At 35.1% G+C, this 12359-nt stretch overlaps 1 protein-coding gene across 5 annotated transcripts in view; it reads right to left on the bottom strand.

The window, feature by feature from the left end:
* PDE1A (phosphodiesterase 1A) overlaps positions 1 to 12359 on the bottom strand; it is a 243374-nt gene that overhangs the window by 100027 nt on the left and 130988 nt on the right. The window contains exon 1 of one of the 5 annotated variants that reach the window (XM_047871059.1): positions 6323 to 6332. The exons of the other annotated variants lie outside the window; for them this stretch is intronic. The gene's annotated coding sequence lies outside the window, so the exon portion shown is untranslated. Of the gene's footprint in view, positions 1 to 6322; positions 6333 to 12359 lie in introns of those variants that run through there. 5 annotated transcript variants of the gene reach the window in all.

Genomic DNA, 12359 nt, shown 5'->3' with positions numbered 1-12359 from the left:
TGCCCAAATGCAGTGGAAGTGTCTGAAGATCCAGTAGCCATTTAGAGTCTTGAGGCAATCTGGCAATCGGAAATTACCCGAGAGAATGGCAGACAAGGAAGATGGAAGTGGCCTGAGTCTCAGGCTGAGAATCCACCCTAACGAAGTCACCCACCTCTGAAGTTATTTCGTATGAGAAAACAAAAAAGAAACGTTGTGTTTAAGCTACTATTATTTTGAGACTTTTATGTGCAGCTGAGCCCAATCCTAACCAATAAGTCAAATGAATAAGAAATGACTCAGAATTCAAAAATGGCGAAACATCATAGAAAATGAGAGGGGATGCCCCAGGGAAAGTGCCCACAGACAGGTGCACTTCTGCAATCATGACAGCCTGCAGTTGTCCTCAGGGGTATCATCCCATCAGCAGATCAGACCTGATGAAACCTCTGACAGGGAACATGCTCTTTCACAGAGACATCTTGATGTGGTTTAAAAACAAAGTTATGCATTTTGATATTTTAATAGGGGTATAAATCTATACTCTGACACAAGAAATTGCTCTGAAAAAATACTCCAAGAAGGTTTTACCACCTAGAAAATCTAGTTAGATAAATTTATAAGTATAAAAGCATAGTCACATCCACAAACACACACACACCCCACCCACACACTCCTAAACTCACTATGTTGATCCAAAAGACCGAAAGGAAATATATATTTGGGGGTTACTAGGACTTCTTCCTCTTTTATTTCCCCTGCCTGTATGCACCTAATTTTCTTTAGTGAGTGCAAAGTTCTATTTACATAAAAAGCAAAACTATTGCATTGTAAAAAGACTATTTATAAACAGGACAGCAGGTTAATGGAATAATTTATATGCATAGAATAATCCCCAACCATCTTATTTAGGCTATTATCTCATTCTCTTTATAGATAAAAAGGTCAAATGTCTTTATTATTCATTTTCAAATGATCATAATTTCGAAACTGGTAGGTTCTAAAATATTAATGCTTTACCACATATATCTATACAAATTTTTAATTTTTTAAGTTTATTTTGAGAGAGAAAAAGCGTGTACACAAAAGCAAGGGAGGGGCAGAGTGACAGGGAGAGAGAATCACAAGCAGGCTCTGCGCTGTCAGCACAGAGCCCAATGCAGGGCTCAGTCTCATGAACCATGAGATTATGACGTGAGCCAAAATCCAGAGTCGGACACTTAACTGACTGAGCCACCTAGGCACCCCCAAGTTTTGTATTTTTAGAAAAAAATAACTATATTTACCTAATTACTCAGTCATCCTATGGGTCAATCTCAGAACCAAAACAGGAATCAGTCATGTGTAAAATGAACAGGTTCTCTTAATTTAGTAAAACATCTTTTTAATAATGATTTGGTTTCTTTCATCAGAGTAAAGAAGCATGGTGAAAAACAGTGTTCTTAATGCTGTTCTTAAGGTCTAGGTATGTTCTTCTGGTTCCCAAAGTTTAGGTTAAGTAGACTTGTTAGATGTTCTAATCTGTGCAGTTTCTGGCCCACTAATCTGTGGTTGGAGACTCCACTGACTACTTTGCTGGGTAGCAAAATGAGTTAACAGCTGTTCTATCAAACATAGACCAGCTATTTATAGGTCAATGATATTGCCGAAAAGGTGTTGAAAACCCCAGTCAGTTAAATAGATACTAAGCATTTATTACCATGCCTGTGGCTCTGTAAATATATACATTTATACATATAAATTATTTTATGTATTTATATACGTATATATTAATACATATAAGAATATATAGAATGCATATATAAGAACGCACACACACATGTATAAGACATGGGCACTTGTGTGTACACCACAGTATCTGTCTTCAAGGTATTTATAATCTCTGGGGGTAGCATGACATATGCACATAATATGGTCAAATGTTGAAATGCATACATTCCCCATTACTTCTTTTACACAACCCTGATTTTACACAACCCTAAGAAAATTGATTTAGTCATTGGTCCTCAAACATTCTCACATCATCCTAGATTGAAGCTCTCCTTTCTTACAGAAATACCTTTCTCCATATCTCATCTTTTACTGCCTAAATCATGCTTAGTAAATAGGAGTATCTTGGGTGCTACCTATATCATAAATCCTTTGAAGATTACCATCCATTGTGTTCTCTTCCAGCTTAGAAACTAAACCACACTTCATTTATTCCTCACTAAAAAAACTGAAATTTCTCTGGCTTCCTTATAATTTCAATTTTGTGTACATGATGTTTTTCCAATTGGTTTCCAATCCAATAAAAAAATGATAAGGACTACAAGAAAGCAGGATAATTGATCCATAATGAGGATAAAAATTAATCAGTCAAACTTGGCCCAAATATGACAAAGATGATAGGATTAGAAGGCAAGGATGTTAAAACCATCATTATTAAAACACAATTATGTAAAAAAACATTATGCCAATAAATTCAATAATTCAAATAGAATGAACAATTTCCTTAAAAGACACAAACTATCAAATCTCAAAAAGAAATGAGTAAACTGAATTTGCAGTTTAAAGTGTTAACATAAAGAAACTTCAGGCCCATATGACTTCATTGGTGAAATATGAAAAAAATATTAAGGAAAAATAATACCTGTTGTCTTCAAATTTTTCCAGAAAAAATCCTATATCCTAATCCTAATCTTATGTCATTCTGAGAAGTCAAAATTGCCCTTATAACAAAACCAGATGAAAACATTAGCAGAAGAAGGAAGAGGAGGAAGGGGAGGAGGAGGAACAACCTATCAATAAATATGCCTCATGAACATAAATGTAAACAATCCTTAATACTTTGAGAAATCAGGGGCGCCTGGGTGGCTCAGTCGGTTGAGCATCCGACTTCGCCTCAGGTCACGATCTCGCAGTCTGTGAGTTCGAGCCCCGCGTCAGGCTCTGGACTGATGGCTCAGAGCCTGGAGCCTGCTTCCGATTCTGTGTCTCCCTCTCTCTCTGCCCCTCCCCTGTTCATGCTCTGTCTCTCTCTGTCTCAAAAATAAATAAAATGTTAAAAAAAATACTTTGAGAAATCAAATCCACCAATATCTAAAAGAATAGTACATCATAAGATTAAAAAATTAATCAATGTAACTCACTATATTAAGAGACTAAATAAGAAAGGAATAGACTAAATAAACAGGAATAGAGAAGAGCTTCCTCACTTGATAAAGGTTACAAAAATCTACAACTAATGTCATAAGTAAGGTTAAGTGACTGAATGCTTCTGCCAAACATCACGAATAACGAAGGGTGTAGTCTCACCCCAGCTATTCATCACTGTACTGATGTTTTAGCCAATGCAATAAGGCGAGAGTAAAAGGCATCCAGATTGGAAAGAAAGCAATGAAACTATTTTTGTTCACAGGCAACATGATTCTCTAAGTAGAAAATCTGATATAATATGCCAAAAGTTACTAAAAGTATTAAATTATTTTAACAAGCTTGCAATATAAAAAAAAAAGAAAAAGTCAATATCCTTTCTATATGTAGTCATGGGATAATCTGACATTAAAATGAAAAGCAGTATCATTTAAAATAGTACCAAAAAATATGAAATTCTTTGACATAAGTCTGACAAACTGTATGGAAGCCCTATACACTGAAAACTATAAAACATTACTGAAAGGAATAAAAGTAGACCTAAATCAATGAAATGCATGTGTTCATGGATTGAAACACTGAATATTGTTAACGCATAATTTTCCTCAAATGTAACTACAGAGTCAATGCAATCCCAATAAATGTCCTAGCAGGTTTTTGTTGTTGTTATATATATTGACATGCTAATTCTAAAATTCATACAGAAATGCAAAGAACCTAGAATAGTCAAAACAAATGTAACAAAAAGAACAAGTTGGAGGACTTACACAATTTCAATACTTGTAAGACTTTAAGACTTATTTTAAAATTTTAAAAATGTTTTGTTTATTTTTGAGAGACAGAGAAAGAGCATGAGTGGAGGAGGGGCAGAGAGAGGGAGACACAGAATCTGAAGCAGGCTCCAGGCTCTGAGCTGTCAACCCAGGACCTGACATGGGGCTCAAACCCGTAAACATGAGATCATGACCTGAGTTGAAGTTGGCTGCTTAATTGACTGAGCCACCAAGCACCCTTTCAAGACTTATTTTAAAGCTACAGTAATCAGTACAGTAAAAATAGCATAATCTGGTACATTATTAGCACCAAGAGAAGTCTGTAGATCAATGGAACAGAATATAACCTAGAAAGACAGCCACAAATATAGAGAATTGATTTTGGAGAAAAGATACAAAGCTAATTTAGCGTAAAAAAGACAGCCTACATAATAAATGGGGCTGGATAAATAGAAATACTTATGTGTAAAAGGAACTTTGATCCATACATGTACCATAGATCTAAATGTATATGCTAAAGCTGGGAGCCTAGAAGAAACCATAGGAGAAAATTCTGTCATCTTGAGTCAGCCAAAGATGTCCTGTACACAACACATAAAGCACTATCTATAGAAAAAGTAGTAAGTTAAACTTCATCAATATTAAGAACTTCTCTCCTTCAAAACATTGTTAAAAGAATTAAAAGAAAAGCCATAGACTAGGAGAAAATATTTGCAAATCATATATCTAATAAAAGATCTGTATCCAAAACATCCAAAAGAACTTGCAGAACTCAATAATAACAAGACAAACAAACCAATACAAAATTTACAAATGATTTGAACAGACTCTTCACCAAAAAACATATATTCACTGCAAACATGAAAAGATGCTCAAAATTACTAAGTATTAGAAAAAATTCAAATTAAAACAATAATAAGATGCAATCAAACACCTATTAGAATGGCCAAAAGTAAAATAACTGATCATACTAAATATTAGCAAAGATGTAAAGCAACAAAAATTACCATACACTATTGTTGGTAATATAAATAGGTACAATCATTTTGAAAACAGTTTCTTAAAAAGTTAAACATGTATCTACCATATGAATCAGCCACTCTATTCTTTGGTGGAGAGGAAAAGAAACATATGTCTTTTTAGAGACTTGTACACAAATATTCATAGAAGCTTTATTTGTAATAGCCTCCAAATGGAAACAACCCAATAGTAAATAGAAAAAACAAACTAGGGCATATCCATCCAAAATTCTACTCAGCAATAAAAGGAATGAACTACTGACATGACTAAATGCCAAATAATTATGCTAGTGAAATAAGATATGTGCATACTGTATGATTCCACTTACACAAAATTTTAGAAAATGCAAATGATCCTTACAATGACAGGAATCAATCAGTGGTTGCCTGGAATAGAGGAGGAGGAGGGGGTGGGGGGGGAGGTCAGGGAGGAAAGGGAAGGAAATATTACAAAGAAGCTCAAGGAAACTTTTGAAATTAAGGGAGATGTTCATTTTCCTAATTGTGGTCATGATTTCATAGGTGTATACATATGTCAATTTTTACCAAATTATAAATTAAAAAATGAAATATGTAATCAGTAATTTGAGGTAGAAAAAGGATGTATGCAAAATAGATGCTTCTCTTACATATCTTCCTTTTTCACCAATCTTATTGAAATATTAAAGTTCTAATGTATACTAGTAGAGACACAAAAAAAATCAAGCAGCATTACACTCCTAATGATCTTTTCCTAAAGAGAATGACACTAATATTTGATAATTCATAAGGCTTATAAATCAGCCTGAATATTATGAACAGATTTGATCTTAGCTTACCTTACCTTGTAATGATCAGAATACTTAGAAGAAAACAGGAATGAAAATAGAAACACCATCTTTGAACATAACCGATTGGCTTTGTGGTTCAAGAAGTAGTTGTAGAGTAGAAACAATTTCTACCTTTGAACAAAGAATCCTGAGCTGTAGAAAATGATTTTGTGTTTTTATATTCAAATATAGAACTGCCACTTTCCAAATGAAAAAATACTCAATATAAAATGGTGTTGTTTTCATAATCAAGTACTTCAAATACTCTAAACTCACCCTCTAAGATACTGCTACATGACCCAATCTTGCAAAAGAACCACCTGCATAACTAAGATTATTCTTATATTGAAAAATCTTTTGTGTCTATGCAAGTTTTTATTAATTCTAGGATGTAAAATGCCCAGGACATCTCTAATGCCATAGAATCTAATAAATAAATGAAAGCAATTTAAAAGAGAATTGATAATCATTAAGTCCCTATCAACATCCCCATTTGTGACCTGATTGAAATATAAAAGTGAGAAAGATATGGTTCTAAGAACACCGTACTAAGAAGCATAAAAGGTAAAACTAAAAGAGTGTCTCTAGCAGATTTTAACATTAGCACCAAAAGATGGCCACACACAGGAGTGTACAAAAATGCACAAATAGAGGCTATCAACAAAGAAGCTACTATGTAGTTTTCAGTAAGTCCTGTTGCCTCTGATCCCAACATGATAAAAAATTATAATAAGAAGCCATTAAACAATGAAATTGTCTTACCTATTCTGCAGATCAATGTTTAGGAAATTAAATCCTAACCTTAGTCTAAAAAGCAAGCCTTCTTAGATTTAGATTTAAGGTATTTTTAAGACATTTTCTTTCAGATAGTCAAATGTTAGAGTAATTATAAAGCTCCTGTTACCTTTATTTTATGAGATAAATAATTCCCACAGCAATAGGTGTCATTAAAAACAGTGGGAAAATTTGTATAACAAATATTATCGGCCTTTAAAATAAATTTACACTCTACATTTAAAGGAGAAAACTAATCCCACTAAGGTGGAGAATATATGATGGAAAAGTATTTTGGGTGAGGAGTATTTTTTAAATACAAAGGAATATATGATTATTCTCTCTTCTCCCAAAAATCACAATTTAGGTAAACTATTCATCATTCTACCTTAAGTAAACTTTTTCTTACAGAAATGGGCATGCATAATCCCCACTATGTGGAAGAATTCCTTTTAAGTACAGCGATACAAACACTAGAATAGTTAGAAATGCTTTCAAGATTAATTTTTTCCTCCTTGGAGGCAAAAGAATAGTAAGATCATATTGACTCCACAGAGGGAACCAATCACTTGTGCCTGGTTACTGTTTCCCCTCTGAAATACTAAGGGCTGTATGGACTGCAGGATTTTCTTTAAAGGATATATGTTTAAATAAATATGCAATAATTAAATATATATTTATATACACATATATTTAAACACATATTTAACTATATAAATATATCATAGCTTTAAATATATATTTGTATTTATAAAAACATAAATATGTAAAAATATATTTATAAAATATAGTTATTATTTTATATAGTAAATATATTTATTTACCATATAATATATATAAAATAAAAATATGTATTAAACTATTTTATTTAAAAATTAAAAATACTAGGGCGCTTGGGTGGCTCAGTCAGTTAAGCATCAGACTTCGGCTCAGGTCATGATCTCATGGTCCATGAGTTCGAGCCCCGTGTCGGGCTCTATGCTGACAGTGCAGAGCCTGGAGCCTGTTTTGGATTCTGTGTCTCCCTCTCTCTCTGCCCCTTCCCCGCTCTCTCTCTCTCTCTCTCTCTCTCTCTCTCTCTCTCAAAAATAAAGATTAAAAAAATAAAAATAAAAAATATTATATATATATTTAAATCTATGTGTTGTGAAGAAGAAAAAGTAGTGACCTTCATCTACTATTAAGGTATTTATTTAAACTAGGGAAGAAAGATTAGGAATAAGGTGTACACACCAAAGAACCACTAAGAAAACACATATGCTTTGGGAAACACATATTTAGCACAGAGCTCAGGTAGCCACTCTGTGCTAAATATCTTTCACTTTTCCCTCCAATTGCACTCTACTGGAATGTACACTTCTCCTTGCCCTTAACAGGGGTTGTAAAGAATACATCAGGTGACAATTTGGGTTTCACAAATAGGAAGTATCACAGGAGGTAGAAGAGAGGAAGAAGAGTGAAGTCAGAGTATTATTCTTCTCTTCTCTCTGGATGTTCACCCCCTATAGAAAGTCACTTGTCAGGCAGCACTCTCCCTTTCCACAGAATTCTCTTGCAAACTTTCTGTCTCTCATCAGGGATAACACATACCTGGAACCCCATGTTACTAGCCCAGAAGTACTGTATTATCCTGGTGGTTCCCTACATGCATCCCACAAATATAAATACTCTCTTTTGTTAACTACCCCTCAAATTACTCATTTTGACTATGTCATCCTTTTTGCCTTACTTGTATCAACCTCCTACAATGCTATCCTCTCAAACCAGACTTTCAGATACTTTCAGTACAGTCCTCTGGGAGTGCTGAAAAGACTGTAGAGACAGGGCATTAACATTAGTGAGGGCTCACTCTAATCATATTCACCCTTTTCTGGTATTCATGGAGAGGAGCAACATACTGATGGGACAGCTACTTCAGCTTTCTAGAGTGATCAGCAATCAACTGAGCTCTTCTTCATGGACACTGCACAAAATGCTGAGGGTCAGCTGCTTCATAGGAAATGGAGGAGAATGGATGAGACCAAATTGCCACTTTCACACTGGAACAGCCTGATGCTTAAAAGGGGTGCTATGGGGAATGATTGATGCTAGCTGGGTCAGAGAGCATGTGGTATAATTTTTCAAATTAAAAAAAAGTAGGCAGAAAGGATTTGTGGTTTATATTTAAGCCTGATGGATTAAAAAAAAATGCCTTTACTACTGTTCACCAATGAAATACCACTAACATCACATAAAGGGATTGAAAAGGTAAAAGAGCTATGAGGAAAAATAACAGAAAAGATAAGAGCAGAGAAAATTTCACAACACATTTTTGGGAAAATTTAACAGTGAGATATGGTGACTGACTTAACAGAAACCAAGAAAGAAAAACAAACCAAGGTACTTTCAAAAGGTGATGACACAGAGAAGCAAGACAATTATTCCTCATAGAACCTTGAAACAGCTTGGGGGATAGGGACACCAAAGATCTTATAATGCAGGGATCTGGCTTCAGACTCAAAACAGGAGATTGGTTAGAGCTTTCAGATTTATTTTTCCACCCCAACTAGCAGGAAACTATCCTTACCTATACTTACAACAAACATGGAAATGAGACAAGACTGCCAGATTGAAAATAGACAGATTAAATGAAAGTCAGTATGTTGAACGATACCCCAGGTTTCTTTCTACTACCTATTTACAGAATGAAGACTGAGAGATTCGTTGTGGGAAAGACTGAAAAGCCCAAGAGAAAGAAAATTTTGGAAACAAACAGTTCACAGCATGCTCACCCTTCAGTGAAGCTCAGCAGGTGACAAGGCACCACCTAAGCAGAGAGAGAGAGGTTCTAATCACTTCTCAGAGCCACACTCTTTAATATTAATGGCCTGTCAACAGTGAGCAAGCATGAAAGGAAAACCTCCAACATGAAAGACATGGACAAATATAAATAAAATAAAAAAACTTGGGGAAACCAGAAATAATAGACACTAAACAAAAACATTGAAAAAAATGAGAAAATAAGAGATTTCTTTGAGAAAAATAAGAGCTTTCATCTATGAAACAAGAACATAACACTACTTTTTAAAAATGTAATGAATGGTATTGAAGGGGCTCTTGGAAATGAATCCAATGATTTATGTAAAAATGTCAACAGAAGGAGTAGAGGAAAAAGTCTAATATCCTATAGCCTAATATCCTATAAAGTAGGCAAAAAGACAGCAAGAGGGAAAATAAAAAAAATAAAGATAAGAAAATTAGAGGCATTTAGTTCAGGAGATCTAATATCTAGTGAACTAAAGTTCTAGACATCAAGGGGCACCTGGGTGGTTCAGTCAGTTAAGTGTCCAGCTCTTTTTTTTTTTTAATTTTTTTAATGTTTTATTTATTTTTAAGACAGAGAGAGAGCATGAGTGGGGATGGGGCAGAGAGAGAGGGAGACACAGAATCTGAAGCGGTTCCAGGTTCTGAGCTGTCAGCACAGAGCCCAACACGGGGCTCAAACTCACAAACTGTGAGATCATGACCTGGGCTGCAGTCAGACGCTCAACCGACTGAGCCACCCAGGTGCCCCAAGTGTCCAACTCTTGATTTCGGCTCAGGTCATGATATCGTGGTCATGAGATCTAGCCCCTATTGGGGCTCCATGATGATTGTGTGGAGCCTGCTTAGGATTCACCCTCTCTATCTCTCTTTGCCCCTCCCTGGCTCATGCATTCTCTCTCTCTCTCTCTCTCTCTCTCTCTCTCTCTCTCTCTCTCAAAATAAAAAAATAAACACTTAAAAAAATAAGTAAATTCTAGACATCAAGGATAGCGGTAATTAGTAACAAAAAAGTCAATTACCCAGAATTAAGAATCTCCATTTTGAAAGGTCCCACCAGAGTCAGTTTCAAGGGCATATGAACTGGTAGTCACATAGGACCTGTGCTTAGAAAGACACCACTCTTGGTTTCGCACTCTGCTGTCACCATCTTGAAACACTTAATTTTTAAAAAAAATTTTTTAAACATTTATTTATTTTTGAGACAGAGAGAGACAGAGCACGAACAGGGGTGGGTCAGAGAGAGAGGGAGACACAGAATCCGAAACAGGCTCCAGGCTCTGAGCTGTCAGCACAGAGCCCAACGCGGGGCTCAAACTCACAGACCGTGAGATCATGACCCCAGCCGAAGTCGGCCGCTTAACCGACTGAGCCACCCAGGTACCCCAAAATACTTAATTTTTGAAGAAGGAGACCTACATTTTCATTTTGCACCAGGCCCTGCACATTATATAGTTGGTCCAGGGTCAACTTAGAATTCTATACTCAGTCAAGCTATCAATCAAATTTGAATAAAAAATAAACGCTTTTTCAGACATTAAATGACTCTCAAAATTTGATTTTCCATGCACTCTTTTTCAGGAAGCCACTTGAGAGATGCAATTGACCAAAACAAGAACATAACATGAATCTAATGCAGATGAATGAATAAGGGAGGTGTCTGAATAAGAGATATGTGACCATCCTAGAAATAAACTAGTTTAGATGAAGTAGGAGTGCAGAGGAAAGAAAGTGGGAGGAAGTCTCCAGGGAAAAAAATGGAACTGATGAACAATGGAACTGACAGGATGTTTGGAACTTTGTTTTGACAGATCAGTGAGCATTCATAAAATTATAAAATATATTTGAAAAATACAACAATTATGAAAGTAAGGAGAAAGAAAAAAGTTATATGAGATAGGAAAGTCATTTGATTGACGCTTTGATTGACAAGTGAATAATATTTAGAAATCACTGCTTACAAATACAAGTGACTTAAAAACTAAATAAGGAGCAGTATGACTCTTTTGAAAAGATGAGGGTAAGGAAGTTGGTGAAGTGAATATGTGAGAGCTATTTCCTCAGTTATTATTATGGATGTCAATTGATAAAGTCTGAAATTGATAAATCAAGAAATAGTAAAAGCATATTATTTGGAAATATGCTAAAGAAGGAAGAACTAGAAAGAAATCATTGAAGTTATCTATTTCTGGAAAATTGATTGCTGGGTTTTTTAAGTATTTATTTATTTTGAGAGAGAGAGAGTAGGAGAGAGAGAGAGAGAGAGAGAGTGTAAGCACAAACATGAGTGGGGGAGGAGCAAAGAGGGAGACAGAGAGAATCTCAAGCAGGCTCAACATTCACCAGGGAGCCTGATGTGGGGCTCAATCTCATGACAAACCATGAGACCATGACCTGAGCCAAAAGCAAGAGGTGCACGCTTAGCTGACTGAGCCAACCAGGCACCCCAACTGCTGTTTTTTGATAATAATAAAAATAATTTTAATGACATAATCACCTGTTAAAGTAGAATATTCAGTAGACTGCTCACAACACAAGTGACTGAACTTAGAATTCAGATCCTTTACTTGATAGTTTCAGAATCACCCACCATGAAAAATGTAAATTACTGACAAATAACAAGATGTTGAAATTCATCTTGAATTCAAAACAGAGAAAGACTGAAAGGGCACAACACATTCTAAACATAAGTTGATGGTTAATGTTAATCTCCAGTTGTTCTAGGCTTTTAGACACACAGTGAAGCCAAGGGAAAGAAAATTATACGTGGTTATCACATATACACCTGTTTGTCGCATGTTCCATGCTCATGAACTGAACTAACAGAAAACAGGCCCCTGTGTTTCAGATTTGAGGTAGACACACAAAAGAAAAAAAAAATATATATATATATATATATATATATATTCTCTCAATTCTCTATACTAGTTCTACTACTTCTAGCTCTAAATTCTTTATCCCTTCTTTCTCCAATCATTTTTTTTTTCTGCCACGGAAAAAGATTATCTTTTATTTGTGAAAAATATTCTATGATTTTTTTCAATACCAAATAGACAATGCTCATTTGT

Source organism: Prionailurus viverrinus, chromosome C1 (assembly GCF_022837055.1).
Source record: "Prionailurus viverrinus isolate Anna chromosome C1, UM_Priviv_1.0, whole genome shotgun sequence".
Taxonomy (NCBI): Eukaryota; Metazoa; Chordata; class Mammalia; order Carnivora; family Felidae; genus Prionailurus; species Prionailurus viverrinus.
The sequence above is the reverse complement of the archived record's forward strand: the minus strand, read 5'-3'. Positions and strand labels throughout refer to the sequence as shown.